The sequence below is a fragment of the Petaurus breviceps genome, unplaced genomic scaffold (genome assembly GCF_028583685.1).
Source record: "Petaurus breviceps papuanus isolate PSGF00001 unplaced genomic scaffold, PetGlider_PUasm1.0 98, whole genome shotgun sequence".
In the NCBI taxonomy this organism is placed as follows: Eukaryota; Metazoa; Chordata; class Mammalia; order Diprotodontia; family Petauridae; genus Petaurus; species Petaurus breviceps.
In genome coordinates this window covers 19,652,584-19,672,265 of record NW_027187460.1, presented here as the reverse complement: position 1 = coordinate 19,672,265, position 19,682 = coordinate 19,652,584, and the positions used below count along the sequence as shown (strand labels likewise).

General features: G+C 36.7%; 1 long non-coding RNA gene across 2 annotated transcripts in view; it reads right to left on the bottom strand.

The window, feature by feature from the left end:
* Positions 1 to 8,160, bottom strand: part of LOC138156104 (uncharacterized) — a 57,700-nt gene extending 49,540 nt beyond the window's left edge. For both annotated transcript variants that reach the window (XR_011167068.1, XR_011167067.1), the window contains exon 1: positions 7,984 to 8,160. This is a non-coding gene — a long non-coding RNA (uncharacterized lncRNA). The remainder of the gene's footprint in view (positions 1 to 7,983) is intronic.
* Positions 8,161 to 19,682: the final 11,522 nt, after the last annotated feature.

Below are 19,682 nucleotides of genomic sequence, written 5' to 3'. Positions count from 1 at the left end.
TATTTGATAAATTACAAGATTCATTCATAATAAGTATTTGAAGCCAGATTTGAACTCTGGAAGATGAGTCTTCCTGACTTCCGACCTGACACTATCCTGCCCTCAATAATACAAGCAATACTAGAAAATGAATTCCTGTTTAGAATAATTAGAAATATATTTTAAAATAACAACAATAATAATTAGGAATTGATATATCAAAGAGCTCTCAATAGCTATTAATATTCAATTTAAAATGTTCCCTAAAAATAAAGAATAATTTAAATAACAAGAAAAATATTCAATGCTTATGGCACTAATATTAGCAAATTCCTCCCAGAAATTCCATTTTTAGGAAGGGTCCAGGCTAGAGATCCTTCTTTTCTTTCTTGGCTTTGTGTCTCATTTTTTGGTACTTCTTCACCATGCCTCAGCTGTCTTGCCACCCAAGAATTCCCTCATGAGACAAGGAAGAATGTGCCCTCCCCACCCTGAAACATCCTTCTTCTGTGATCCCTTTCTCCCATTGGTGAGCTCTTCCCTTAACCACCTCCATAGGCTTTGTTTCTAGTCCTTCGATGCAGGTACCTCTCTCTACCCCACCTCTCCCCCTCTCTCTCTCTCTCTCTCTCTCTCTCTCTCTCTCTCTCTGTCTCTCTCAGCTATCTTTTATTTGTCATCTTCCTCCTTCAGAATATTAGTTCTTTGAGGGCAGGACCTATCTTTCTTTTTGTTTTTATTTGTAGACTTAGCATTTAGTTAATGCCTCCACATAATAAATTATTGTCATTGACTTGACTCATGGGTTGGGCAATGCCAATATGATAAGAACTACAGTACTATTTCTATTACCATAATGATTGGGATACTGTATAGAGCTAGTCCACATTGTAACAAAATTTACTGGAAGGACAAAAGTTCTAAAATGTCAAGGAAAAACATTTTTAAAAGGGAGGAATGAAGAAAGAATAGCACTTTCAAACCTCAAACTATGGTGTAAAGCATTAATCATCAAAATCATTTAGTACTGGTTTAAAAATAGAACAGTAGATCAATGGAACAGACTAGACAAGGAAGAATCAGAAATAATTGAACTGAATAACTCAGTGCTCAATAAACCCTAAACATAAATTATCTAGGGAAGAACTTCCTATTTGACAAGAATTGCTGAAAAAACCCTGTAAAGCAGTCTGAAGAAAATTAAATTTAGATTTCAGATGTATATACATATATAATACACATTCTAAATTATATATATAATTTCCCACAATAAATTCAAAATAGATAAGTGACTTAAATATTAAAGCTCATATGATGAATAATTAAAAGAAAATCAGATCATATACCTCTCATGGTTTGGGACAGTGATAATATTTTTTATTTTTCTCTATTAATGCCTTTTACAATTCATACATTTCTGGATATATATTTTCACTCCCACTACTCAGCAAGATTTCACTTATAACACAGTTTAAATAAGAAAAATATTAGTTCAGCAAAACCATTCAACTTATCAACTATGTCTGACATGTTTAATCCTAAATGCAATATCACACAATAATATTCTACTACATCTGCAGATGAATAAAGGGAGTTATGCCAGGGCCAAGCTTGCTTATTATAATTATACAATATTGTTTTATTTTATTGTTCTTTCCATTTGCATTGTTGTAGTCATTGTAAATATTGTTTTCCTGTTCATTAGTTCATCTGATTTTCCAATATACCTCTGAATTTTTTAGAAAGCTATCATTTTGAGAAATTTTTATTTTTAAATATTTTATTCTGAGTAAGATGAGCTAGAATTCATACTTTGTCCATAATGAGTGAATTGGCTCTCAAATGCATATATTGAAATATCATGGCTAAGTATGGCATAGGCAGGGTACAGGCTACCAAGATGGCATATTCTTAGTTATTGCTCTCCTTGTGATGGATTCAATTAAATTAAGCAGATATTTACTGAGTACTTATTTTGTTCTCAGATTCAGAGGAAGAAATAAATTATAAGTACAATTTAGATACTCTCAGGACTTACAATCTGGGGGAGTTGAGAGGAATAAGAAATGCCTATGGAGACCTATAATAAATGGTAGAATAAAGAGAAGACATGGCATATAATCTTCCTGTTTAGATCTATTTGGCTTTAAATGAGATGACCTAGAACTGGCACATCCTGTATAGTTGTGAGAAAATTCTATGAATTCTATGAATCTCAGTTTCCTCCTTTGTTAAAATGGGTATAATAATACCTAAACATCCCAGGGTTTGGGTGTGAAGAGGGTGAGATGCAAATTTTAAAGTACTATAGTCACAAATATTATTGTTCTATTTAGAGGTGCAAATGAGGTGCTGAATATTTGAAGGAGGGTATGGATCACTTTTTTGTTTGGATTATGTTGAGTTTGGGTCAAATCAGCATTCTTTTCATAGCCATTCTCTCCTTATTGATACAACATCATCCTTTTCCAAAGACTCTTGTGATATACATATATACCCAAAGAAAAGTTAAAGCAAAAGCTGAGAGAATCCCTTTCATTTGAAACCATGAAACCAGACCCCAAGCCATCTTATCCTGTCCCCATACCTTTTTCTTTGTAATAAAGTTTAAGGTGAATTGAGACTCTATTTCCTTAGATACTGGCTTTTAGATCTCCATTTTATTGTGTCAACATAAGCATGTAGTGGGAAGGGCAGTGGAAATAAAATCTGAAGACTAGAGTCCAAGTTGTAGGTCTTTCACTTACTTTGTGAGTTTGGACAGCCTACTTGCCCACTCTGAGCCTCAGCTTCCTCATTTATAAAATAGGAATAATATTTCATTGTCAACATTCTTGATATGTAGTTGTAAGTTTCAGATAAAATTACTTGAGTAAATGCATCATAACTATGATACACCACATAAAGATGATTATTATTAGCATTTAGAAAACAGTGAAGACCATTTGTCTATCATAGAACTAAGTTTAGAAAGAATATTCTGAAAAGCCCAGGATGAATCATTCCCTAACCATATGAATTGTCTGTTTGAATTTCCTCACTGATGAGATAAAACAAAATCAAAACTGACTTAAAAAAACAGAAACTATTCTTGCTACTTAAAAATTATCTTTAATTTAGGGCCTTAATGCTCCTTATCATCAGCTCCATAGCAAAGTTTTACTTATTCAACAGCTAACAAAGAATATTGCTGAATAACCAATGGAAGCCATTTGGAGGCAGGCACAGTTGCTTAAATACGTAAGTTAATTTATCCCCAGACAATTCTGATTTAAAGGTTAATGCATTCAGCATCTACATTGGAAGTTGTGCAAGAATAACTCAGATTTTGCCATTAAAGACAAAAGGAGAGCCACCCAAGTTTTGAAACCATGTGAAATTGCATTCCTAGAAGATCCTTGAACATTTAAGTCATCAATGGTACCTACCAGAGCATTTCCAGAGAACATTTTTTGAATGGTACCTTTTTTAATTAGAAAGAGCTTAAGTTTTCAAATTAGTATTTAATAAGCACCTACTACATGTCAGACACAATACTAAGTGATGGTTTCTGGTTCTATGTCATGCCTACTTTAAACACACATACATAATAAAGGTATACAATAAAGCCTTAGAAGGAGCACTCCATTTGCGTTCATATAACCATTGTGGTATAATGTTGAGTACACTGAGTCTAGAGCTATCCAAAAGAGGAATGCATTGCCTTCATTGGTAACACATATTGGAGGCCTTCAAGAAAAGGGTGGATGGCCACTTGTCAAGGATCTCATATAGGGGATTCCTATCCATGTATTAGTTTGGATAGGTGATACTTGAGATCTCTTTTAAATACAAGATTTCTTGATTTCATGAATCAAATTCCATCTATGTCAATTACTACCTCTGTGACCTTGGGCTATTCACTTTCCTTCCCTGAAATGTTACGTATTATAAAATCAATTATTCAATTAATCTTTAAGCAACAACCGTTAAGCACTGCATTAAACTTGATAAGTAGGAAGTAAAAAAAAGAGATAGAGAGAATTAAAGAAGGTATTTTCTAATATTCCTTCCATCTCTTAATCCTATTATCCTGACCTGGCCCTATGATCTTGGACCTCCATGACCCAGATGACCTCTATGAAATTCTGTTTCTTCACCTGACAAATGAGGGGTATAAATAAAAGTACTGTTTCTCTCAGGATTTTCAAGGAGCCCTATCAAACAGAATATATGTACAACATTTTAGAAGCTTTAAACAATGTATAAATGTTTGAGAAGGAGAACTGAGAGAAGGAGAAGAATGTTGATAATTAGTATCATTAGGGAAGGTCAATTAAGATAATGGATGTGAAAGTGCTTTGTAATCATAAGAGATATATAAATGGGAATTTTATTACAAGTGATAACCAGGAGCCTCCTAAATAATTAGACAATTTTTTAAAATGGAACTCATCATTTCCCCCTACACCAACCCTCTTCAATGCTTTCCTACTTCTGCAGATAAAACAATAATCTATTCTGTCACCTAAGTTCACTGCCTTAGAATCATCTTTAGCTTTTCCCTCTTTCTCACCCCCTTATCCAAACAGTTGCCAAGCTGTCAATTCTGCCTCTAAAACAGGGATTCTTAACATTTCATGTGTCTGGACCCCTTTGGTAGACTGATGAAACCTATAGACCACTTCTCAGAATAACGTATTTAAATGCATAAAACAAAATATATCTGTTTTCTAAGAAAATATATAGGATTTTAAAGGGGAAATTACATTGAAATGCAGTTATCAAAGTATTTCTTTAACATCCTCAGGTTAAAATTCTTTGAACTGAAAACTTCTAATTCTCTCTCTCTCTCTCTCTCTCTCTCTCTCCTTCTCCCTGTCTCTCTTCCTTTCTGTTTTTCTTTGTCTATGTCTGTTTTTCTGTTTCTCTGTCTCTGTCTTTCTGTCTCTCTCCTTTCTCTAGCTCATTTTACAGATGAGGAAACTGAGACAAATGGTGAAATTACTTGCCCAGGGTCACACAACTAGTACTGTCTGAGTAATAGCAATGTCAGTAATAGTGTCTGAGACCAGATTTGAACTCAGGAAGATGAGTGTTCCTTCTTCTAGCCTTAGCTCTCTCTCCACTGTACCGCTTAGCTACCCTCTGGCAAGTATTAACTGCTAAATAAATATTTTTAGTTCATCAATTTATATGATCAATAGTGATGACAAAACCTTGACATGAATAAAAAGTTAAACTGATGTCAGAAAACTTCCCAATGTCAGGAACTCTGTCTTCCTCATCCTTGCAAACATTACGGAGCCTAAACAACAGAACTCTGTACTATGACGTGTTCAGTAAATGTTGAACCAATTTGGTTTTTTTTTCCCATTTGCTGGCCCAATCTAAATCTAAAAGAGTAGTCAGGGGAGGCATCACAAAGGAGGAAGGCTCTGAATTGCAGCTTGAATGGTAAGTAGAAAAAACACAATTCCCATAGAGAAATTACATTCCCATGGCCAGATTTTCATTTTTCAAAGCAGTTGGCACAGTAACAATAATTAGAACTTATGCAATGTTTGTGGAACAGGGAGTTGGGTACATCCATCAAACAAAAAGGGCACAGAAATGACATGCTTTCATAGAATCTTTATGAGAGAAAGATGTATGGCTCTTGGATAGTGACTTGAGTAGTTTCCACCACTGGTCTTGGATATGTGGATTATAATAAGTAAATAAAGTCCAGTCATCTCAGGTTGGGCAAGGGAGGCAGTTTTGGGGTTTAGGAGTCATTTCAATAATAATGTTCTCTCACTTGTTACTAACTCTCTGACATTTTTTTTTCATTTTATCCTCACAAGAATATGCTAAGGTAGATACCATTATCCCCATTTTAAAGATGAGGAAAGAGACTCAAAGAGATGAAGTCATTTGTCCATATTCTGGTCAGTGGCATAAATGTATATTAAAAAAAAACCCAATCTAGTCAAACAAGAATTTATTAAAGAAGGCACTAGTCTCTGCTGTGGCTACAAAGGCTAAACTAAAAAAAGTAAGAAAACAAAAACAAACAAAACTTCTGCCCTCAAGGAAGGAAACAAGTAATTATCAGCACCTCTATATTTCAGGCACTGTGTTGAGTTCTTTTTTTTTTTGAAAGCAATCAGGGTTAAGTAACTTGCTCAAGGTAACACAGCCAGTTATTTTTCTATGGGTTCTGAGTATCTGAGGCCAGAACCGACCCCAGGTCTCCTGACACTGGGGCCAGCACTCTTACTCACTGCACCACCTGGCCACCTCTGTGTTAAGTTCTTTATAAGTATTCTCATTTGTTTCTCACAGGAAGTAGGTGATATTATTATCCCCATTTTATAGTTGAGAAAATTGAGGCAAATGAAGTTAGGTAACATATCCAGGGTCACATAGTAAGTGTTTGAGGCAGGCTCTGAAGTCAGGTATTCCTGAATTCATGACCAATGCTCTATCCACTGTACCACCTACTTATTCCTTCAAGGAATTTACATTTTGCTATGGAGATAGAACATGTAAGAAGATAAATATATATGAGATACTTTATGGTAAAGAGAGCATTACATCATGGACTTAAAGCTGGGAGGGGCATTAGAACCTATAAAGCTGAACCCCTTATTTTAAAGATGAGAAAGCTGAGCAAAAGGGAGGCTAAGTAATTAATAAAAAATAACAGCTAATATTATGCCTTTAAGGGTTTCAAAACACCATACATATACTATATCCTTTGATCTTTGCAGAACAAATTTCATTCTCCTTCCACCATGGCAGCCCTTCAAATCCTTGAAAAGAACTCAAACCCTCTCATCTTCTACTACTATTAAGTCTACAGGCTAATCATTCCTAGTTTCATTCTTATGACTTGTACTTAAGGCCCACAACTATCTTAAAAGCTCAACTCTGTATGCCCCCAGTTTATACTAATGTCCCCATAAAATGTTGTGCCTGAAATGTAGCAGGGATGGAAAGAACATTAGCTTAACCTGACCTAATCAAGTGCTATTATCCCTAATTTATAGATTAAGAAATGGAGGTTGGGGGATGTAAAGTAATTTTCCTATAGTACAAGTCCAACACTGTAGCCACTAACAACACCAAGTAAGTGAATTGCTTGAGGTCACTAGCTATAAATATCAGAGGCAGAATTTGAACCTTGGTTTTCCTTTCTCCATGCCTAATGTCTTACCAACTATATCACACTCTCTAGAGTTCACCCACACCTTAGGAAACCAGAAAAGGCTTCATAAAGGAGGTCATTTGATTACAAGTACTGTGCCCCTCTCCCTGTAACATCCTTCATTTTTGGCCTCACCCAAGAAATCTGGAGATGAGGGGCTAATCCATTCTGGAAATTCTGTCTTGTAAATCTCAGCACAGTCCCTCCTTTGTAATAGTTATTTAATCACTTTCAATTTTACTGGACTTGTGTGGCAGTCCCCACCACAGTTATTAAAATCTAAGTATGAGTGGTATCACCAATATCCCTGGTAACACTGGTATCAGATGATTCTAGTGCTAGGTGTCAGAGGAACTGTGACAGAACAGGTAGGCCACTTGGGGAATTGGAGTAAATAGATTTCCTAAGAGAATTCAAATCTATGGCAGAATTCTGTCATTTCATAAATAAACATCTGGCTATTTATTTAGGAACTACAAACTATTCTGAACACAAAAATTAGTAGATGAATGAATTGTGATATGGTTAACAAATAGGTCAGTTATAGAAAAATAGTGAAACCCCTTTAACATTAAAGATAAAATATAGAAAAAATAATTGTAAAACAAGCTGAAAACTTTAATTCTCACCTTCCTATAGTTATATTAAGGTTTCTTTCAAAATTAACAAAAAAAATCTGTCTCTAGTCACAGCTCTCTCACTGCAAAATCCTTTTCTCTTCTTGGACAAGAATCTGATAAAAGACTTGGTATTCTTTGAAATCTGACACTTGGATTGTTGAAGAATCTTAGATGGAGAAAGGTACTCATAGGTCATTTAGTATACATGCATACCTCAGTAAGGGTCCCTTTAAGCAAACATAACAAGTAGTGATCCACCCAGAAGTCGCTTGATGATTTTCAGTGGCCATGAACCCACCACTTTCTTAGCCAGCCTATTTCACTTTTGAATGCTCTTACTCCCAGCTCTGACCAGCTTCTTCTGGGTTCTGCTCCACCCTTCCTGATCACTATTCCTGCTTCACCTGTTCAGCAAGCTCCTCTCACCACAGACTCATGTGACTCAGGCTTCAATGTGACTGAAGCAGGTCACAAGAGCCTATTAATGGATGGAAAAGATCCTACCATTAAGTAAAATTTCATTAACAACACATTTCATGACAACCCTTCAAATATTTTAAGAGAACAACCCTTCACTAGTGCTATGTCTTCTCTTTCCCAGGTTAAACATCCCTAGTTCAATCTTCATGGCAGGGGGTTAAGGTTCTGAACCTTATAAGCCCACCTCTGGACCTTTCCAGTTTATTAATGTCCTCCTAACATGGTGCCAGAAATGCAGCAGGGATGGAAAGAACACTAATCTACCCCAACCTAATCAAGGAACCTAATCTAAATCTAATTAAATTTATCCTCTTTCTATGGGTGTTAGTCTCTAATCTAGAAATGGATATTTTTGGAATAACTTTTCAAGGTTTTCCTTGCAACTCTCTTCTAAATTGCTATTTCAGAGAAGCTTATCTCAATCCTTCTTCCATTCAATTAGCAAATGGTACTATAGAAGAGGAATTAGACTTGGTTTACTTGGCCCCAAGAAATAGAACAAAGGGCAATGAATGAAAGCTGCAGAGACAGATTCACTGTAGGTTTCATATCAGGAACACAAACAAACAAACTTTATAACAGCTATTCAAAATTCAAATAGGCTCCTAGGGGAAATACTGAGTCCCTCCTCAATGTAGGCTTTCATACAAAATCTAAATGACCACATCTTGGATATTTTTTATCCAATATATAATATATGGATATAATATATCATATAATATATGGATATAATATATCATATAATATGTGGATATCCCTATATTTATGTATCACCCCATACATTAAAGTAAGCTTAGAGAGACAGTGTGGTGTAATGGAAAGAATGCAGAACTTGGGCATCAGGAGATCTGGATTCAGATCCTGATTCAGACACTAACTAGAAATATTACCAAGGACAAGCCAGAAAACCTCTCAGACCTCAATGTAAAGTAAAATCCCAGCTTTCCAAAAATTAAATGGGACACGTTAAGGAGGTAGTGGGTAGAGCACTTCAAGTAAAAGCTAGGTAACCATTAGAGGGTGTTATACCAAAAAAAAATCTTTGTTCAATTATAGGTTGGAATAGAAGACCTCTGAGATTCATTCCCATATTGGAACACCATGATTCTATGATTTCCCCATTGCTGCCAAAGATGATCCCTACAGTGAACACATTCTTAGCTTAGTTTCTGAATTCAAGTTCATGCTTCAAGTATCACAATTTCATTCAAGAGATTGTAATACAAGGGCAGGAATGAGCTAAGTTCACAAAAACTGGGATCTTATTTTCTAATATAGTTCCACCAGTCACTGTCTGATAGAAAAATCAGGTGGGACAAAGGGGAAAACATGAGGAGAGAACTGAACTTTGACCCAGCTTATTGAGGCTACTACTTGCACTAAAAGGTATTTACATATTGGCAGGAATCAGCTAATTATGGATTATGAAATAGTAAGAAGTATAAAAATCATTGAAGCTCCTGAGCCCTAACTGGCTGTGAACATGTGCAACCAACAGATAACCACGTTGTTTGCCAGATCCATTAGTAGTGGGAATGACCAGGAAGCTACCAATAGCATCCATTTTCAGCAGATATGGAACGTGAGGGACTTGTTCTATTGATTCATAGCAATATTGCCACCCTTGTGTTTTTTTCCCAGACAACCACCAAAGATATATGCACTGACCACGAAAAGTAATTTCTTGCTAAATGGGAAAGTTAAGAGGACTGGAAAAAACACAATTACTCTTTAGCATCTCAGAGAAGATACAGAAATGCTCCAAGAGAAAAATAAATGATTATATAAAAAGATACATAGGGTTAGAAGGTTGAAGAATGTGAAAGAGAAGGGATGGTGTGAGAAAGCCACTTGAACAACTGGAGAAATAGAGTAGGAATAAAATCATTCCCACACAGGAGTCCAGTGAATGGAAGCAAAGGAGCTTTTAGCATGCCATGGAAGGATAAGGGAGATTCACAGATGTCACTGAGATAAGGGAATATGTTATTAGAAGTGTCCTGGTGAATCTCGCCTGAGAGGTACTGAAATAGTCATTTGCTAATGTGGCATGAATATTCAGGAAGCTGACTTTCTCCTAGAACATCCATTCTGTGTGAAAGCTGAGGACTAAATATATACCACCAGTGATCCACTTGGGAGTATATGGAACTTCCAAAAGGAAATCAGAAAGAATCTTTAGCGATAATAAAAACCTGGGCATGAAAGTAAAGGACTTAGAAGAAAAGGTGGTTGCATTCATTACTGTTACTCATTGAAGGTAAGGCTCTTAGAAAAGAAAGTAGGATGTGGACAGTTGGATAAGAAGATGGTGTCAAAAATTGAATCTGAGTCTCTGCACAATGACAAAAGATACTGGAATCATGGATTCTTGGCCAAGGACACTTACAACTAAAGAGCAAAAGTAAAATAAACTTGTCTGAAAATGAGCTGATCTCATTTAAGAGGTTTGAAACTGAAAAGAGAAAAGGAGAGAGCAGAGCCATGGTGGACTGAAAGCAGGAACTCACCTGAACTTGACCATGAATTCCTTCAGTAACTTTAAAAAGTGACAATCCATCCTTATAACCTGACCATTGTATAATGTGAAAGTATCTACAGATCCTATACTTGATTATAAGATGCCATGGGGGGGAGGGGAGGGAGGGGGACAAAATGTGAAATTCAAGGAATTGTGGAATTGAATCCTGTAAACTAAAAGGAAACAAACAAATTAATAAATTAAAGAATTAATAAAAAAAACAAAAAAAAGTGAATCTGAATGGTTTTTAGAGTGGCAGAAGCCATCGGGAGACAGTGTCACAGGTTTCCAGCCTAGGAAAGTGCAGATGGGTAGAATTTCTTGCACTAGGCAGGGGGAAGGCAGAGTGCTGCATGTGGAGTGCAAATGCTGCACCGGCACAGACCCAACCAGAGCAGAGTCTGAGCAAGTACAGGGGATCTGACTCACCTGCTACAGAGACAAATCCAACACCTTTCATTACAGGACAGGGATCTGTTGGAGCTAGGTAAAAGACAAGCACAGAACCTATGGCAGCAGCAACAACTACTCCTGGACCTATCAGCCCACAGCCCTGAAGTTTAAGAAGTACCCACCTGAACTTCCAGGAGCCAAGATGGTGGAGTAAACAGTAGCTGCCCTCATTTCCCCCTCTGACTCTGAAAAACCCAAAGAATATTGCCCCAGTGTAAAATCCTGAAATAGTGGAACCAGCTGGAGGCTTGGGAGTCCTAGAGGAAGGGTGTGGCTGAGGCTGAGGCTGAGGCTAAAGTGAAGGGCAGGAGGCATCCCCACATGGCCCATCTAAGCCCACCAGAGGGAGACCCTGAACCAACACTAGAACACCAGGTGTATGTTTGCACAACCAGGGGAATTGGCAGATACCAGCACAGCCTCTGGCCACCAGTGTCTGAGCCCAAGTTAGCTGTAGCCCAGGAGTGAAGAGGCAGAATCCTGAGGTTGCCAGACCACCCCACCCCCACACCTCACATTGTGAGCTCCAGTGTAAATCCAAAGAAATGCAGAAAGACTAGATACCCAGCCATGGTCTTGGTACTCACCAGCCAAAATCAGAGGTCAGAGCACACAAAGCCAGTAACCAGGCCCCTAACTCCCAGCATAAGAAGCATGGGTCAGAGCCCTCTGTACCCCAGAAGCAGACACTTTAAAAGTAAGAAAATAGGTAATCATAATGGGCAAAAATCAAATTGGAAAAACAAAGACCTATTATGGTGAGCAAAAAGAACCAAAATCAGAAGAGGACAGCATTGACCCGACACCCACATCTGAAACCTCAAAAGGGAATAAGAACTGGTCTGAAGTCCAAAAAGCATTCTTGGAAGAGCTCAAGAATGATTTAAAAAGCCAAATTAGAGAGGGAGATGATTAATTTTTTAAAGAATACAAATGGCACAGGGTGGCTAGGTGGCACAGTGAACAGAGCACTGGCTCTGGAGTCAGGAGGACCTGAGTTCGGATCCGACCTCAGACACTTAACACAAAAAAAAACCTAGCCATATGACCTTGGGCAAGTCACTTAACCCCAATTGTCCTGCAAAAAGCAACGTATATATATATATGAAGGGCAAAAGGGAAAAAAAGTCACTGAAGAAAACAACTCCCTAAAATTTAAAACTTGTCAAATAGGAAAGGAGGTTCAAAATCTAACAAGAGAAAATAACTCCTTAAAAGTAAAAACTGAATAATTGGAAAAGGTGGTTCAAAAACTGATTGAGTAAAACAGTACATTAAAAATTAGAATTACACAAACTGAAGCTAATCACTGTATGAGGCATCAAGAATTAGTCAAACAAAATCCAAAGAATGAAAAAATAGAAGAAAATATAAAACATTTCATTGGAAAAACAACTGACCTGGAAAACAGATCCAGGAGAGATAAATGAAGAATTGTAGGTCTACCAGAAAACCATGATTAAAAAAAAGGGCCTGGACAACATCTTCCAAGAATTCATCAAGAAAAATTGCCCTGAGGTCCTAGAACCAAAGGGTAAAATAGTTATCAAAAGAATCCACCAAACACCTCATGAAAGAGATCCCAAATTGGAAACTCCAAGGGATATTGTAGCCAAATTCCAGAATTATCAGGTCAAAAAGAAAATAGTGCAAGCAGCCAGAAAGAAACGATTCAAGTATTGTGGAACTACAGTCAGAATCACACAGGACCTAGCAGCTTCTACATTAAAAGATCAGAGTGATTGGAAAATGATAAGGCAAAGGAGCTTGGACTACAACCAAGGATCAATAACCCAGTAAAATCGAGCATAATCTTTTTGGGAAGGAGATGGTCGTTCAATGAAATAAGAGACTTCCAGATGTTCCTGATGAAAAGATCAGAGCTCAATTGAAAATGTGATCTTCAAATATAAGACTCAAGAGAGATATAAAAAGGTAAACAGGGAAAACACACACACACACACACACACACACACACACCATGTTATTCAATAAGAGCAAACTGTTCACATCCCTATATGGGAAGATGAAACCTCTCAATATTGAAAATTGTATAACTATCATGACATCTAAAAGGGATACACATAGACAGAGAGTGTGGATATAAATTAACCAATGCGATGATAAAAAACCTTATTAAGGGGTGCAAAGAGATTGCAATGGGAGAAGAAGAAAAGGAAGACACAGGAAAGGGTAAATTATGCCACATGAATAGGTATAAAAAACATATTATAGTAGAGGGAAAGAAGGGAGGGAAATGAAGGCAGTATGAGTTTACTCTTAAGGGTTTTGATTCAAGGAAGGAATAATATACTCTGTTAAGTATAGGAATCTCTTGTGAAGAGACACAAAACTTTATAATAGTTGAGGCAAAGAGGGGACAGGAGCATTGTTTGAGATTTACTCTCATCTGATTTGGTTCAAGGATGGAATAACCTACTTTGTTAAGTATAAAAATCTAACATGACCTACACGCAATAGGAGGGGAAAGAGGAAAGAAAAGGGGTGGGGTGAAATAGTAAGAAGAAAGAGTAGGAAAGGGGAGGGGGCTGATAGAAAGGGAATACTGAGGGAGGTGGTGGTCAAAAGGAATACTAGGGAGAAGGGAGAAATAAAAACATAAAGAGGGGAGGGAATAGGATGGAAAGACACAGATAAAAATCATAACTGTGAATGGGATGAACTCTCTCATAAAACAGTGGTGGATAGAAAAATGGATTAAAAACCATAATCCTGCAAAATGCTGTTTACAAGAAGCACATGTGAAGCAGGGCTGTACACACAAGGTAAAGATAAAATACTGGGGTAGAATATATTATGCTTCATTTACAGCAAAAAAAAAAAGCAGGGGTGGAAACCAATCTCAGACAAAGCAAAAATAAATCTAATTAAAAGAGATAAGGACAGAAACTATATCCGGCTAAAAGGCACCATTGACAATGAAGCAATATCCTTACTAAACATATATGCACCAATGGTATAGCATCCAAATTCCTAGAGGAAAAGTTAAGAGAGCTAGAGGAAAAATTAGGTGGCAAAACTATACTAGTGAGGAATCTCAACCTCCTTTCTGAACTTCATAAATCTTACCTAAAAATAAATGAGAAAGGAGTTAAGGAAGTGAATGGGATTTTAGAGGAGGTAGATATGATAGATCTCTGGAGAAAATTGATAAAAGTAATAAAATTGATAAGTGCAATAAAAAGGTAGATACCTTCTTCTAAGTGGTACATGGCACATACACAAAAATTGACCATGTACTAGGTCATAAGGACCTCACAATCCAGTGCAGAAAGGCAGAAATATTAAAGGCATCCTTTTCAGATCATAATGCAATAAAAATTATATGTAATAAAAGGCCATGGAAAGATAGACTAAAGGCTAGTTGGAAACTAAATAATCTAATCCTGAAGAATGAGTGGGTTAAACAACAAATCACAGAAACAATCAATAACTTCATTCAAGAGAACGACAACAAGGAGACAATATACCAAAATTTGTGGGATGCAGCAAAGGCAGTTCTTAGGGGAAGTTTTATATCCCTGAGTGCATACATGAATAAATTAGAGAAAAGGGAGGTCAATGAATTGGGCATGCAATTGAAAAAGCTAGAAAAAGTACAAATTGAAAATCCTCAATTAAATACTAAATTAGAAATACTGAAAACCAGGTGATTAATAAAACTGGAATTAAGAAAACTAATAATACATAAAACTAAGAGCTAGTTTTGTGAAAAAACCAATCAAATTGATAAACCTTTAGCAAATTTGACAAAAAAAAACAAAAGAACAAAGAAGAAAACCAAATTACCAGTATCAAAAATGAAAAAGTTGAATTTACCTACATTAAAGAGGAAATTAAAACATAAATTTGACAATCTTAGTGAAATGGATGTATATTTACAAAAATATAAATTGCCCAGATTAACTGAAGAGGAAGTAAAATATTTAAATAGTCCCATTTCAAAAAAAAAGAAATTGAACAAGCCATTAATGAACTCCCTAGGAAAACACCTCCAGGGCCAAAAGTATTTATAAGAAAATTCTATCAAACATTTAAAAACAATTGATTCCAATTCTTTATAGACTAATTTTGGAAAATAGCTGCACAAAAACCCCTGAAGCTTGGGACAGTACACCCTTCAGACTGGAAGCAGAGACCTACCTTAACAAAGAGCTAAAAAAGTCAAGTAATTAGCTCAGGAAATAAGCAAACTGGGGGAAAATCAGATTATAGAACCTTACTTTGGTGACAAAGAAGATCAGAAAATACAACCAAAAGAAGACAACAAAGTCAAAGCTCCTACATTCAAAGCCTCCAAGAAAAATATCAATTGGTCATGGAAGAGCTCAAAAAGGATTTTGAAAATCAAGTAAGAGAAGTAGAGGGTAAAATTGGAAGAGAAATGAGAATGATTCAAGAAAATCATAAAAACAAGTCAACAGCTTCCTAAAGGAGACCCTCCAAAAAATGATGAAGAAAATAACACCTTAAAAAATATATTAACCCAAATGTCAAAAGAGACCCAAAAAGGCAATGAGAAGAATGCCTTAAAAAACAAAATTGTCCAAATAGAAAAAGAGGTCCAAAAGCTCACTGAAGAAAATAATTCCTTCAAAATTAGAATGGAGCAAATGGAAGCTAATGACTACGAGAAATAAAAAATATATATAAAACAAAACCAAAATAATGAAAAAATAGAAAATAATGTTTAATACCTCACTGGAAAAACAACTGACCTGGAAAATAGATACAGGAGAGATAATTTAAAAATTATTGGACTACCTAAAACCCATGATCAAAAAAGGAGCCTAGATATCATCTTTCAAGAAATTATCAAGGAAAATGGCCCTAATATTCTGAAAGTAGAGGGTAAAATAGAAATTGAAAAAAATTTGCTGATTTCCTCTTGAAAAAGATCCCCAAAAGGAAATTTCCTATAGTCAAATTCTAGAGTTCCCAGGTCAAGGAGAAAATATCGCAAGCAGCCAGAAAGAAACAATTCAAGTATTGTGGAAACACAATCAGGGTAACACAAGATTGAGTAACTCTTACATTAAGTATCAGGGGACTTGAAATATGATTTTCCAGAGGTCAAAGGAGCTAGGATTAAAGCCAAGAATCACCTACCCAGCAAAACTAAGTATAATAGTTCAGTTGGAAAATGGACATTCAATATAATAGAGGACTTTCAAACATTCTTGATGAAAAGACCAGAGCTGAATAAAAAATTTGACTTTCAAATATAAGAATCAAGAGAAGCATGAAAGGTAAACAGGAAAGAGAAATCATAAGGGACATATTAAAGTTGAACTTTTACATTCCTACATGGAAAGATAATATATATAATTCTTGAGACTTTTTTCAGTATGAAGGTAGTTGAAGGGGAAAAAAATATATATGTATACTTGCATAAAAACACACGTACATACATGTGCACATATATACATACATATACATATATACACGTGTATATATGTGTGTGTGTGTATATATATATATATGGAGAAAGAGAGAGAGTGTGTGTGTGTACAGGGTGGATTGAATATTAAGGGCTGATATCTAAAAAATAAAATTAAAGGGTGAGAGAGTAAGGTACCAGGAGAAGAAGAAAGGCAGAGACAAAATGGGTTAAATTATCTCACATGAAAGAGGCAAGAAAATATTTTTCTAATGGAGGAGAAAAGAGGGGAGGTGAAGGGGACTGAGTAAATCTTACTATCATCAGATTTGGCTTAAGGAGGAAATAACATAAATACTCAATTGGGCATGAAAATCTATATTAGGAGGGCAGGGGGTAAGAGAGGGACATATAGAAGGAAGGTCAAATAGGAGGAGGGGGTAATCAGAAGCAAACACTTTTGAGGAGGTACAGGGTCAAAGGAGAGAATAGAATAACTGGGGGCTGGCACAGGATGTAGGGTCATATAGTCTTTCACAACATGACTGTTATAGAGGGATTTTGCATGACTGCACATGTATAACCTAAATCAAATCATTTGCCTTATCAATGAGGGTGGGTGGGGACAGAGAGAAGGAGGGAATGTGGAAATTTTAAATACAAATGTTAAAAAATTGTTTTTATGTGCAACTGGGAAATCATATATATAGGCAATAGAGTATAGAAATCTATCTTTCCCTACAGGAAAATAGAAGGGAAGGGAATAATAGAAGGGGTGGTGATGGTGATAGAAGGGAGGGCAAATTTGGGGAAGGGGTAATCAGAATGCATGTTGTTTTGGGGTATGGGGAGGGAAGAAATGGGAAGAAATTTTGTAACTCAAAATCTTGTGGAAGTCAATGTTGAAAATTAAAAATAAATTAACAAAAAAGAAAAAATAAAAGGAAAAGATTTTGTAGAAGAGAAGGTGGCTTTATATTGCACATTAGGAAGATATTCACTTCTCTGGAAATACATAGACCTGAAGGGGTAGGCATAGTAGAGAGTGTTTGAGTGAAAATGAAAAGATGGAGAAACAGAAGGGATATTGTGATAGAAATATACTGTACAGAATGAGAGAGGTGATATAGTCCCTAAGCACTCTTTTCTATTCAGACCACATCTAGAGTTTGCTCTCTCTTCTAGGTGGGGCACAGGTAGGAAGATGGAACATGTACAAAGGAGCAGAAAAAAAGGATATGAAGAGACTCAAAATCATGTCCTATAATGATCAATTGAGGGAAATGGGGAGGGGGCAGATCCAAGATGGTTAAGTAAAAGCACAAACTTGGTGTGGGCTCCAGCTCCAACCACTTCCAATACCTGTAAAAAAAATGACTCCAAACAAATTTTAAAGCTACAGAACCCACAAAGAGACAGAGAGAAACAAATTTCTCACTGAAGGCAGCCTGGAAGACTGACAGGAAAGGTCTATCACAGCATTCGGGAAGCCGAGCACAGTCCCTAGTGAGCCATGATTCTGGCCCCAGGGCAGCCCAGACTGGCCAGAGCAGGCTTCAGGAGAGTGAATCACCAGAAGCTCTGGTGGTTTCCAGACTTCTCAACCCATAAACACCAAAGAGAAAATAAAAGGTCAGCGTGGAACTCTGTTGGAAGGGTGAAGGAAGAGCAAGGTCCTGCCCCTTCCCCCTGGGGCAAGAAGTGGCAGGAGATGTGGAAACTGCAGCTGCAGCCACTTGGCTGTTTCCAGAACTCCTGGCTTGCAGGTTGTAGGGGGACCAAGCAACCATTCAGAGAGTAATCACTCTTGCTTTGACTGGCTTGTATCTGGATCACAGTCTTGGGTGCTGGTCCTGGGGTGTGTGGCCACTGTGCCAGAGCTTGTGGGAGCTGTAGAGAGGGTGCCCTTCTAATAGCTACAGCAGCTGCAAAAACCCCAGCAATTTGGGACAAAACTCTCTCCATTATGGAAGCAGAGATCTACTGTTGCAAAGAGCTCAAAAGTCAAGTAATTAACTGGCAAGATGAGGAAGAAGAGGAAGAGCAATCAAACCACACAATCCTCAAAACATGGAAATGGGGGAGGACAATGAAGTCGGAACTCCTGTATCAAAATCTTTCAAGAAAAATATGGATTGGTCCCAGGTCATAGAGGAGCTCAAAAAGGATATTGAAAATCAAGTAAGAGAAGTGGAGGAAAAACTGGGAAGAGAAATGAGAATGGTGCAAGAAAATCATGAAAAGAGAGTCAACAGCCTGCTAAAGGAGACCCCAAAAAATACTGAAGAAAATAACACCTTAAAAAATAGACTAAGTGGCAAAAAGAGGCCCAATAAAGCCAATGAGGAGAAAAATGCCTTAAAAGGCCAAATTTTCCAGATGGAAAAGGAATTTCAAAACCTCTTTGAAGACGCTAATTCCTTCAAAATTATATTGGAGCAATTGGAAGCTAATGACTTTATGAGAAATCAAGATACTATAACAAATACAAACAAATGAAAAAATAGAAGGCAATGTGAAATATCTCATTGGAAAAACTACTGACCTGGAAAATAGATCCAGGAGAGATCATGTAAAAATTATTGGTCTAACTGAAAGCCATGATTAAAAAAAAGAGCCTAGACATCATCTTTCCAGAAATTACCAAGCAAAATTGCCCTGATATTCTAGAACCAGGGGGCAAAATAGAAATTGAAAGAATTCACTGATCACCTCTTGAAATAGATCCCAAAAAGAAAACTCCTTGGAATATTTTAGCCAAATTTCAGAGTTCCCAGATCAAAGAGAGAATATTGCAAGCAGTCAGAAAGAAACAATTCAAGTACCGTGGAAGGAAAGGGGGAGAGTTAACCTGGAGAGGAAAACACGTAAAGGAGACAGTATAGGTGTCTTTAAGTATTTGATGGGTCATCATTTGGAAGGGGTATCAAACTCATTCTTCTTGACTATGGAGGGACTTGAAGTTGCTGGTAGAAGATGAAGAGATAGATTTTGAACATATAAATGGTCATACTTAAATGGAATGGGTGACCTCAGTGTATGTTCAAGCAAAGGACA